Source organism: Momordica charantia (genome assembly GCF_013281855.1).
Source record: "Momordica charantia cultivar OHB3-1 chromosome 7 unlocalized genomic scaffold, Mcharantia_2.0 BLBB01000007.1, whole genome shotgun sequence".
Taxonomy (NCBI): Eukaryota; Viridiplantae; Streptophyta; class Magnoliopsida; order Cucurbitales; family Cucurbitaceae; genus Momordica; species Momordica charantia.
The window spans coordinates 8,864,383-8,877,760 of record NW_028275165.1 but is presented as its reverse complement, the minus strand read 5'-3'; the positions used below and the strand labels follow the sequence as shown (position 1 = coordinate 8,877,760).

At 34.8% G+C, this 13,378-nt stretch overlaps 1 long non-coding RNA gene across 1 annotated transcript; it reads right to left on the bottom strand.

Annotated features, from left to right (window-relative positions):
• Positions 1-9,952: 9,952 nt before the first annotated feature.
• On the bottom strand, positions 9,953-12,583 carry LOC148210268 (uncharacterized). Its single transcript, XR_015792362.1, has 5 exons — positions 12,175-12,583; positions 11,893-12,104; positions 11,550-11,819; positions 11,032-11,445; positions 9,953-10,140 (listed from the first exon to the last, which is right to left on the bottom strand). It is a non-coding gene; the product is annotated as an uncharacterized LOC148210268 (long non-coding RNA).
• Between the last annotated feature and the right edge of the window lie 795 nt (positions 12,584-13,378).

Sequence of the window (13,378 nt, the reverse complement as noted above, 5' to 3'; positions counted from 1 at the left end):
ACCACAGCAATACTCGCAATTTAACAAAGCAGAAAACTAACCATTTTTCATCGACAATTACCCAACACCTTTCCAAGTATATCGACTACCACAACGAAAATTATTTAGCACAATGACACCACAAAATTAGCATTAAGCGTCACAAAATCAGCACGTTAGAGACCATCGAGCATACATTAACACACGCACACGCCCCTTGTCTACTTACCCACAACCGTGCCCTTAAGTTCTGCGTCGACCTCACCTTAAGCACACCAAAACAGAAAATACAGCACGTTACGTACGCTATTTATTCTTCGAAATTAACTCTAAAAGGGTTCGAATGACGCATTACCACCAAGACCGACTTCGTATAGATGTGGGTCACCTAGATCTAACTCGCCAAGGTGTGGGTAGCCTAAATCGAGCTTCGAACGGATGTGGGTCACCGCCAAACGCCTAAACACCGCTGTAACGTACAAATTCTGCCGCCGTTCTGCTGCTGTACCGCTGTTCGCCGTGCGTCGCCGCGAGGGGGAGGGTGCGCTGGTTCGTGGCAGATCGTCGGGGCGCGCTGCCGCTGCTGCAGGCCGTCGGAACGTCTGGGAGTCGCGCTGCCGGTCCGCCGCTATAGCAGTCCGTCGTGCGCCGCTGCGAGGAGGGCCGCGCCGCCTCTGTACCTGTTACGAAACGCCGCCGCTGGAGCGCCGGGAGTCGCCCGCCGCCGCTCGTGGTGTCTTCGTTTGCCGCTGCTACGGGTCGTCGTCTCGTTCGGAGTGGCTAGCAGCACCGATGCTGCGTCGAGGCGTCGGAGAAGCTGCCGGAAAACGAGAGGAGGGGCGGCGGGATTGGGAACGAAGAAGAAGTCGGGGGAAACGGCTAGGGTAGAAGAAAAAGAAGAAGAAAGAAAAGGAGCTTGGGGCTAGGGTTTTCTTTTCCTTTTGTTTTGTTTTAAAAGCCAAATTACCTCAATGGAGGCCCAACCATCCAAGCCCAAGAGAAAGGAGGGGAATTTAAAACAAGACCCAACATACAGAGTTCGGTAATTATTAATTTAATTGGATTTTTTTCTTAGAGCCCGATAAATATAGATAAATTTAATTAACAATCAATTTAAAATTAAATGAAAAATCTCCTGATTCGAGACTAACTAACCTGAGGGACTCGGGGTGTTACATAATGAGTTTGAAATGAGTATGATGGGAGAACTTAGCTTCTTCCTTGGACTCCAAATCAAACAACTCAAGGATGGTATCTTCATAAGTTAAAAGAAATACACAAGGGATTTGCTCAAAAGGTTCAAATTCAATGAAGGTAAAATTGCCAAAACTCCTATGAGCACATCCACTAAGCTTGACAAGGATGAGAAAGGTAAATGTGTGGATGTAAAGACTTATCGAGGTATGATTGGCTCTTTACTTTATTTAACCGCTAGTAGACCTGATATTATGTTTAGTGTATGTGTTTGTGCTAGATTTCAATCTTGTCCTAAAGAATCTCATGTGCATGCCGTTAAAAGAATTTTTAAATATTTGCTAGGAACTATTGATTTAGGCTTGTGGTATCCTAGAAATCTTGAATTTAATTTGGTAGGATATTCCGATGCGGATTTTGCGGGTAGTTTACTTGACCGAAAGAGTACTAGTGGGACTTGTCAATTTCTTGGTAGTTTCTTAGTTTCTTAGTTTACTAAAAAGCAAAATTTGGTTGCTTTATCAACTACCAAAGCGGAATATATTGCGGTTGCTAGTTGTTATGCTCAAATTCTTTGGATGAAACAAACTCTTTGTGATTTTGGATTAAAGTTTGAAAATGTGCCTATATTTTGTGATAATACAAGTGCCATAAATTTGACTAAAAATCCTATACATCATTCTAGGACTCAGCATATTGATATTAGGCATCACTTTATAAGAGAGCATGTGCAAAACGGTCATATTACTCTTGAATTTGTAAGCCCAAATAATCAATTAGCGGATATTTTTACCAAGCCTTTAAATGAAGAATGCTTTTGCAAAATTAGGCTTGAGCTTAGTATTATTTGTTGTGATGCATCTTGATTTTGTATTTGTTATTTTTTTAAATGCATATTGATAGGGAGAGCATTTATGCAAAATTGTGTTCATATTTTTAGGGGGAGCTTTTATGTTATTAATTATTTTTTTTTTGTTCTTTTTGATGATTCCAAAGGGAGAGAAGTTTAAGAAAAATTTGCTCTAAAAGTATTTCATGATTTATTGGTTTATTAATCCATGGATGTATCAATTGAGGGGGATAAATTAATCTTTGAATGGTTTTTAAGTATGATATTTTCGATTTACTATGATGACTATTAAATATCTATGTATTTTTCATTGGAAGTTTGTCATCATAAAAAAAAGGGAGATTGTTGGCTTTTTGGCCTTAATCTCAAATTAATTAATTTTAATCAATTAATCAATTAATGTTTTGATGATAACACACTTAATTTTTTTTATTGACATTTTTTGTATTTTAAAGTGTCTACAGCATAGAGCTCGTTACAACGATTCCAGCGTCTGTTAGATCATCCGAATCGGAGCTCAAACGGAGAAGTTACGATCGAAACAAATTGGAAGGAAAAATACCCGAGAAGATGACGTTGACAGTTTGTAAACTGACAAGTGACAAGTTTCTTTTTAAAATATATATATTGAAAAAGAAAAGAAAAAGATTAAAAGAAAATGTCAGCATTAAATGCTGTGTCAGTGTTAAGAAAAAAAAAAAGAAAAATTTGAAAACTTTACCGTTTTCTCACATATATATATATATATTATTTATTATTATTATTATTATTATTATTATTATATATAATTCAAAACTTGTAACATCTTTTTATATATATATATATATATATATTATTTTATCATTATTATATATATATATATTATTCTTAATTTATTTTTTTTCAAAATTATCTCAACCCTTCATTTTCAATGATTAAGATCTAATGGTTCAAAATTAAACTTGATTTTTTTTACCATTTTCTTCCCTCTATTTAAACTAAACTTCTCATTCAAAATTATACAACAATTCTCTTATTCTCAATCATCCATAACTTCAAAATTCTCATTTGCTAATCTCTCCAAGTTCTCAATTTTTCTTTCCATCTTATTTGTGAGAGAAATTTATTGTTGTGAGGATTGAAATTTTTGTGAGCTCAAATTTTTATATTTACTCTATTTGAGAGTTTGTAAGTGTGTGTTTCAAAATCTTCAACTCATTGTAACGGTGTGATCCTCACCGTGGAGATGATCGTCTTTGCTCTTGTGAAGAGCAGTGTACCGGTTTGACTCTTACCGTGGAAAGAGTCAGAATTTCAATTTACAACTCAAGAGCTGCTGGGGAAGTGGAGTAGGACAATTGTGCCGAACCACTATAAAAATTCCCGGTGTCAAATTTCTCTAACCCTCTCTCTTATTTATTTTTGCAATTAATCTTAGAATTTTATTGTTTACTTTAAATTTCTCTTGTTTGCCTTAAAATTTATTTTATCTTACTTTGTTAAAATTGCATATCTCAAAAAGTGTATTATTTTTTTTTAAAATTGGGTCCGTTTATTAAAAAGTTTATATTTTGTTAATTAAACCCTATTCACCCGCCCTCTAGGGTTGCCATACCGATCCAACATCAGCTACCCCATTTTGTTAGGAGTTCATACTACTGTCAAGTGTCTAACTATGCCCTTAGACTTACAAAACTTATTGAACTCATGGTTATAAAACTCTAAGCCATTATTGGTTCTAAGTCTTTTGACTCTAAGGCTAGTTTAGTTTTCAACTAAGGTTACCAATTCAACAAACTTATTAAAGGTATCAGACTTATTTTTTAGGATATAAACCCAAACCTTTCTAGTACAATCATCTATGATGGATAAGAAATACTTAGCCCCCTCATTAATAGCTACACTAGATGGCCCCCATAAATAGGCATGGACATATTCTAGCTTTCTTTTTGTGGTGTGCACACTCTTATCAAATTTATCCCTTTTAGATTTACCATATATGCAATGTTCACACATATCAAGGTCTACATCTTTTATATTAGGGATAAATTTTTGTTTAACTAACTCACTCACCCTTGTTCACTCATGTGACCTAGACTCCTATGCCAAAGGGAAATTTGGGTGTTATCAGACTCTTTAGCTTTGTCACTTGACCCTACAACTGTAGAACCCTCTAAGGAATACAATCTCTTTAAGGTGCCCCTTTAGTGTTACCATAATACCCTTCATGACCTAACTTACGTTAACAACCTAACCTTCCCATCATGAAGTTTGAGCCTAATTATAGCTTGACCTTCTACGTTACAAAATTGGCGATTTGCTAACATAACCTTACTTCTAGAACATGCTTGGAAATTCTCTAGCAAATATTTATTGGGTATCATATGGAAAGAGCAACCTGAATCTAAAATTCAAGTTTCGTCCTCACTCGATGCACTCACTATAAGGACTTAGTCAAACTCTTCACTTTGACCCCACTAGCCTCCTCTTTCTCTAACCCTTTTGCTTATTCTTAAGGTCAGGACAAAACCTCCTAATGTGGCGCTCCTTATTACAATGGTAACACCTTTTATTCTTACTTCCCCTTGATTTAGATCTACTCTTACCTCTCCTATTATGATTCATATTATTAGACCTCCCTATCACAAATAATGACTTTCCATCATTTTTAGTTTCTTTTAATTATAATTCGTTCATTTTTATAACATGAATCACAACAGCAGCAGACAAATCATCTCTACCATATTTCATAGCAGACTTAATATCATTTAGGCATCAGACAAAGAATTACAAAGAATAATAGCTTTGATTTTCATCAGAGAAAAGTCTCATTAATATTTCTAATTCTAATATAATTTTGTTAAATCCATCAAGATTTTCTTTCATGCTTTTATTCGACTCCATCTTAAAGCTAAAGAACTTAGATTTAAGATACTATTTATTTGACACTGATGTTATTTGATAAGTAGATTGCAACTTACCTCAAAGCTTACCCACAGTATCCTCACCTCTCATTTGTCAAAGACACTATTTGATGGGTGAAAAATCAACAAGCTATGGGCATGTTTCTCCATCTCTTTTAGTTCCTCCAAAGTTACGGTAGCAGGGACATCCTTCTTGTCCATGAGAGCGTAGTCCACCTTCTGCTGTCTCAAGATCGCCATCATCCTTATTTTCCAAAGATCAAAGTCTCACTTACCATCAAATCGTTCCACCTCAAAGCGCGTACCCATTTTGCAATAAAAAGAACAGAAAGAGCAGCAACCGAAACAAAGTAGAAAAAATACAAAAGTAAAAAGTTTCAAAAAATGGGCAGAAACTGATTTAAAATAAATAAACAAGATCAGAAAATTATCCAAAGCTCTGATACAAATTGTTGAGGACAACAGTACCCCGAGTATCCCACGTATCTCCACAATGGTATGATAATGTCACTTTTGACATTGCCCTCACGGCTTTTTACTTTTGGTTCCACTCAAAAGGTCTCATACCAATGGAGATCATTGTCCTTTCTATATACCCATGATCACCTCCTTCCCTAGCTAATGTGGGACTTTGTTTGTATTCACCTTACAAACTCAACAAAAACAAAACCACAAACCTAACTTTCCCATGTTACGTGTTGTCACATTCTTTATATATAAAACATTCAAGATTTTCCCTTCGTTGTCAAACATCTTCCTTTGCTTCATAATTGGTATATCTGATGGGATTGAATCCCCAGCAGAAGCAATTTATCGCTTTGTTCGATTTTTCCTTTTTGAAATTGAAAACGTATAACAAGAGGAAAAACAGAGGAATGATGAGTTTTTAACTTTGATGAACAGTTCTTCAAAAGAAAACAATCACACCACCACAAGGTCTTCCTTGCTATGTCTCTGGGTCGAGAAACTCGTTTGTGGGAACTAATTCTCAATCTAGGAATCACTGAGAAAGAGATCTCTTTTTTCTTTTCCACGGAAGAAAAACAGAAACGACAGAATTGGTTTCTACAGTTCTTTTATTGAACAATGACGTGGGGAGTTACCCATGTCACGCCTCTCCCTTTCCCTTACAAAAATGCAGGGGAATTAATAATTAATAATCAATTAATATTAATTATTAATTATTAATTATTAACTAACCCTAATTAACCCTAATTAATAATTAATTAATTAAATTATTATAATTATTAATCTAATTAATAATTAATTAATTAAATCTAATATTAATTAAATAACTAATTAACAATTAATTATTTAATCTTTAATTAAATATAACATATTTAATTAAAACCATATATTTGAATTATATTCAAATGCATCTATCTTATATAACCTATAGATTTAATGTATAATGTATATCTTATGCATATTAATTTTAACCTATAGTTTTAATATGAATCTAATTCATATTAATTATAATTTGAATCTTATTCAAATATTTCTCTTATAATATATAGTATTAATTTTGAATCTTTATCCAAAATTAATATATATATACACACACACACACACATAAATAAATAATGTATCAATATACATTATATACATTCTCTATTTAATAATTTGAACATTTCAAATTATTATATAATCTCGATCCTCGTTTAACTCGTTGTGAGCTAGCAAGGGAACCTAATAGATCTACAGGTCAGAAGCTCCAACGATATGAGGTTAATTGATTAAACTCATCAACCAAATTAACCAACATTTTTTAACTGCATATCATTCCACTAAAAATCCACAACTATACTCTTCTCATTGTAGAATCTTGTATCCGCAGAAATTGATCATTGACAGCAAGTCAATCCTTCACGAGTGTTCGTAATGTCAGCTTGGTCAAATTACTGTTTACCCCTAAGTTACATCTTACACCTTAAATACCATTGTTCCTTTAATGAACAACACCTATTTATGGTCCAACCATTAAACAAAAGTCCCTCTCGAACCAGTGAGAGGGTGGGGCCCCTTGTTCAAGTCCCAAAGTCGGCATTTTAAGAGAACACTCATCTACTTACCATAAAGTCAGCTCCCCACTCGGTGCCGTCCCCAAAATGGTAGGATTATTGAGTCGGCAACACGAGCCACTCTCACTCATACAAATCAAAGAACAATCTCATATAGGCAAGAGTCCATAACTCGCTCAGGATCAAGATTGAGTTACCTGGTCATCCTATGAAATATTAATTGACACGACCCATCCCAAACACCTACTAGTCCTAGAACGAGTCGCGCCGACCACAGACCCTGACTAACTACGAAGTCAGTGGTCAACTTCTTTCTTTCCTTTGACTTGAACTTTAATTAACAACTCCGAATGGATGCACAATAAAATATTAATCTTAACCAAACAACCATTCTTACAATCATTCTATACATTCTTTTCCTAACAACAGAATGCAGATAAAATTTCTTACAAACCAACTAAACTACATACTAAGAGATATGCAACTCTGGAACAACTCGGGGTGGCAGAAGCTGAACTAAATTCTTCTTGAAACTCAGATACTCAGGTATAGCCTGGGAGGAAAACAAAACATGAACAGTGAGCTGAGAAGCTCAGTGAGTGGTAAGTTAATAAGAAAATATTGTCGTCAACTTCCTTTCATAAACAACTGAAAATTCAGCTCTTAAAACAAACATCATAAAACTGAAGTAATGATCATTCTCATTAAAATTCCATAAAATTCGAGTAAAACTAGAGCAACGTTATACATTTCATAAAACTCAGTAAACTTCTCAAAATCAAACTTGTAACAACAATTTCTTTACTGGCAAACCGAAAAGACAACGCTCCCAAGTCCAGGATTTGGACCAGGATTCGGAATCCGGATTTGGCCCTTATCACCCCGGCATTCCCCTGCATCCCCTGCGACCTAGTTACGCCAACTTCTCAACATGCTCTAAAACACATTCTAAAACATATAAAACATTCTTCTTCAAACATAAAACAGATAGATAAAACTCAACACCACACATGTATCCACATTCTATTCTAGTCTACTGGCGTAGAGTAATCTCAATACACACAGCAGAATAATTCTGGTCTACTAGCATAGAGTAATCTCAATATGCATAGCAGAATAATTCTCTCAACACGTGGAGTAAAATGGTCCCAAATACCTTCTATTTCTGGGTATACTATAGAAATACATTCTCATAGCATACGGGTAATCACCTGGATACAATAACATGGTGGTTTGAAAACTTCTTTCTCAATCTCATAAACTGTTCTAAAATTCTTCTTTCCTTCTTTCTAAGAACTTTTCTTTCTTTCTCAAATCATTTCTAAAATCTTTCTTTCTAAGAACATTTCATGAAATTCTAATATTATTTTCTGAAATCTCTTTCTAAATAACATTTCATAACTTTCTCGAACATTTCTTTAAATCATAAAGCATTTCTCAATTCTAATAAACATTTCTAAAATAATTCTTTCTAACACATTTTCTTCAATTCTCAGCAGAAATGCTAAATCATACATAATATATATACTTTCTTGGAATTCTATCATGATAAACTTCTAAAAACATTTCCAAAATAAACCACTCACAAATCAATAATAATATCCAAAAACGTTTAATAAAATAACCACTCACTAATCCTTCAAACTCGGTCGTCCTCCGTTCCAATTTCTGCTCGACCTGAAATATCGATTCAATACCAAATTAATTCATGCTTCAATCCAATTTAACTTCAACATATTTTTGTTTCCAATTGAAATTATATTACCTTCCAAATTAATCCACATAAATCCAATTTTATAACTCATTCTCCCTCTTCATTAACAACCCACCATTTTTCTCTCTCATACCATTTACAAGTGGGTCCCACCAAAACCCATTGAATTTCTTTTCCTTTCACCTTCTCACGTGATTTCCCCTTCCTTTTACCAATTCATTTTTACTTTTCTCAATTAAATTCTATTAAAAAATTCATCTCCCTCTCTTCCCAAAAACTATTCATCTTCTTCTTCTTTCTTCTCCAAAACCCATGGATTTTCTTCCTTTCTTCCATCATCTTTCTCTGTTTTTCTTTCTTTTTCTTCAACCAAGAACCACAATTTAAATCTCAAATAACTTGTCCTTCACAAAACCCACAAATGAGAGGAGTCTATTTTCGAGAATCTCATGGTTTAAGACACTGAAACTTACCCAAAAACAAGCTTCAAAAACTCCAACTGATTTAAAAAAAAAAACTCTTCCTTCCTCCTTAGCCGTACACCACCTTCGATTTCTTTCTCTTCCCTGTTCATTCTTCTTCTCCTACGTTGTCTCTCTCTTTTCTTCACACTTCTTTCTTTTCTTTCCTTTTTCCGTTCTTATGCTTTCTCTTTCTTTCTTTTTATTTATTCTTTTCCTTCCCCACCTTTTATTTTATTTTTAAAACACCTGTCACCCACCTTCATTAATCAACAACACACACACGTGCCTTTCTAAAACAAACTTTCATTTCTTTCATTTTGTTTTTTTTTTGCGAAATTACCAAAATGCGCTTCCAACTAAAATTTCAATTTTTTTTTTCTTTTTCCCTTTTTTTTTTGTTTTTCACTTTGAAACGGTCCTTACATTAATCTAGTTAGTTTATGGTGTTATAACTAAAAATTAATTATTTCATGGTCCGGTCTTATACAAACACTACAAGAAATAAGTTTTTTCTTGACAAATTTATTACATCGGCAAAAGAGTCGGGAGAGGTGACTCCCTACGCTTATGACAAAACGTCGAGAAAATTGACTTTTCCCGACGGAGTACAAAAAGTCGCGAAAAGTTGACTTTTCCCGACGGAGTATAAAACGCCGGGAAAAGTTGACCTTTTCCCTACTTTTTTGAAAAAACGTCGGGAATCTTTTTTTCATGCTAATTTGAATTGCATCCCTATTTTAGCAACTTAATTTATTTATGATATTTCAATTCACATTATCAAAATATCAATTAATATGATTTTATATCAAATAAAATATTCTTCTTACAAATTAAGAGAGTTTAAACTGTATGTTACAAAAGTCGATGATGTAATAATAAAATTTTACATTACAACAAAAGTTTCACCTGTATGCAAAGACTCCATTTCTACAAAAGTTGCACCTATCCAAAAAAGTTTCACCTATCTAATCTTCTAACACGTGAAGCCTTGTAGAATAGTAATTCCCAAAAGTACCTGAAAAAACAAAACAAAACCATTATGAATGTTTAGTAATTCAAACTAGGTAAATAATAAAAAGTAAAATTTGGTACTATCACAAGTCTTTAATACAATACAAAGAATCTTAAAGAGATATCAAACACAAAGAATTTCTCTCTTTTCAAAATAGGAAACAAACAATGAGCATTTCTCAAAACAACCCCAACATCTTGATCAATTTGTGCAATTCCTTAAAACTAAACTGAATCTATTCAATACTACCATTATCATTTACAAGACAAATGGAGCATAAATTCAATCAAAGCAAACTCAATCACATTGCAAATTCCATAAAGAAACAAATCAAAGTAAAGAATGAATCCATTACTGATCAAAATCAGTATCCATCCTCAATTCACCAACTCACAATAAAGACCGAATATCATCTATCTAAGATTATTCCAAGTTTCCAACATCGAAACCTCACCTCCCCATAGTTCACTATCACTAACTTCGACCCCCTAACTGCATGGTTTTTCTTCCCCCCTTGTCTCTCTCTTCATTTTCTTCCCCAACCTTCACTTTGTTCTCTCCCCCAATCTCCTATATTTTTATGAATGAAAATAAGACATGACTGTCTCAACAAATGAACCTTAAACGATGAGTGAACAATATAACTGTCTCAAACTATGATTAATTCCATTTCAAATAAATAGCATAAATCACGTGGACAACATAAACACGACAAGGATTGTCTCAAACTGGCTACCATAACTACAGGATAGCCACACAATTACTTCACCCAACAAGTATTAAATTAAATTATTTCCTGACTACCATAACTGCAAGATATCCACACAATTACTTCACCCATGAGCAAAACTATATATACATGTTCAAAGGACTACTTAAGAAGGTGATTCATACCTATCCAAACGATGAATCGGGTTCTGAGCATTGTTGACTCATGATTTGTGCCATTGCACTCCTGAAGATGTTCAAATCGTTACGCATTTCTGCTTCATAGTTTTGCATATTATTTAGCATTTCTTCATTCTTGCTCAATCATTCATCTGACACATTTTGTCGTTCTCTCGTCTCTCTCAACTCTTCTTTTGTTTACCTCAACTCCTCTTTTGTCTCTTTCAGTTCTTCGTTTGTTTGCCTCAACTGGTCTCTAGTCTCCCTCAATTCCTCCAATTGCGACAAGCTTCGTCCACCGCGTTCTAATAGCGGTGGGCATAACTCCATATTCGCAACGAATCCAAATTGAGGACCAAAATCCTTGAGACAACAATCCTTGTCTGTGGGTGCGTCTGCACCTTCAGGTACAAGTGCGTTCTTCGTGGCCATCAATGCGTCATGCAAACGAAAGATGAGTTACATGTAACATACTATTCTAATATCATGTACTCTCATAACAAATACGAGGACTTAACACTTACATGTGTCAATTCCCCTCAAGGGATCCACCCTTTGTCTGAATGATATCTGTTCTCTTTAAACATTTTTATGGGGTCGATGTCAATGCCCCTTCGTTCTTTTTGCATTTTACATTAACTGCACATTTCATTTTACACAGTACATAATGGTACGTGTAATTATGAACTATATATACGTACCAATTCGTGTTGCAGGCGACCGAAAGATATTGACCCAGCCCGATGGTTGTATGGTACCTTTGCCCTACTTCTCTTGGCTTTTTCTGGTTTTTCCTAATGGAAGTTAGCGACATGGGATTAGCATCTAATCTCACAATGGTATAAGGTAGGAAATAGATTTACACACTTTCCAATCGGGAGTCTCCCATCTATCGCACAACTTGTGCCAATCCTCCAACTTCTCGATTCTATCATGAGGTTTCTCACGAGCTACATCGGGAGGTCTATTTTCTTTGTAGCGGCATGCAATTATGCCATATACTCCTTAAATATTGTTTCTGGCGCTGTGTGCACATACTTCCTTATTGTCGCTTGTGACATGTTCACCTTGAACAAATTCTGCAGCAATAAATGAGTGCCATGTAGTTTCATGTCTTTGTATTTTAACATATGAAAATAAATAACTTACCGCTATGCGTTGTTTTGCTGCATCCCTAACTTCATTCGATACATCCAACCAATGGGAGTACAGTGCTAGGTCCAAATTCTCTCTAACAATGGATCCTATGACATTTGACATGCATTAGGCATTCTCACATATCGACTTATGTGAGAACTCGTCCATTACAATAGAGACATGCCCATCTTTTTCCACTTCCTTGTCAAATTGCACACACCTAGTTACTCTCGTTCCCTTACGAGACTGAGTAACACTACCTTAAATCATTACACATTTAGCAAGTATTATTGAAATCTTAACAAAAATAAAAACTTTAATTATAATAACTGGAAGGGATGTCTTGGGAGTTGTCTCCCAAATCTTCCTCCCATTGCCCTTCCTCGAATATATTGTCGGCCTCCCCTCGTGTGTTTCGAGTCGTACCTAAAAAAAAATTATTCAAAACATTATCAAATAATACAATAAATAATGAAGCTTTAATTACAAACATCATCAACATGAAAACATTGCAAAAGTAGGTATGTTGTAAAATTGCATACTTAATCACTTTCAAATTCATTTGATTCTAAAGTCTTCGAACTATTAGAATGAGATACTTCAACGTCCTCATCTTCGTCGTTTATAAAACCATCGTTCATGTTCAATGGTGGACTCATGTTAAGTCATTCTTCAATGATTTGTCAATCAACAATAGTTGGAGCAACGTCATCTCTATAATAAGGACTATCTGCAATAGTTTAATCGATGCTAATACCACCTTCTATCTCTAGCGGATTAACTTCATCATTATCCACGTCATCTAGTTTTGGGACGTCCCACAAACTTTTATTTTGAACTGTCTGCACTACCTTCCATTTTTTCCCAATTTAGGATCGTTCATGTAGAGAACCTGTTAGGCCTGACTAGCAAGGATAAATGGGTCATCCACATACCAGTAGTGAGACGTATCGATTGTGCTAAATCCTAAATCTGCTATTGATCGTTTTTTTTTCACATCCATGTCGAACCAGTTACATTTAAATGTCATGACACGTCTTCTAATACAATAGTCCAAGTCTAAAACCTCGCTCAAGACATCGTAGAAATTCTTATCATCTCCTCCAGTATCTCCTGACACCATGACTCCATTATTTTGTGTTACTCGATGTTTATCCCGCTCTGTATTGTGAAAACATGTACATTCACAATGCAACCACTATAAGTGCGTGCATGA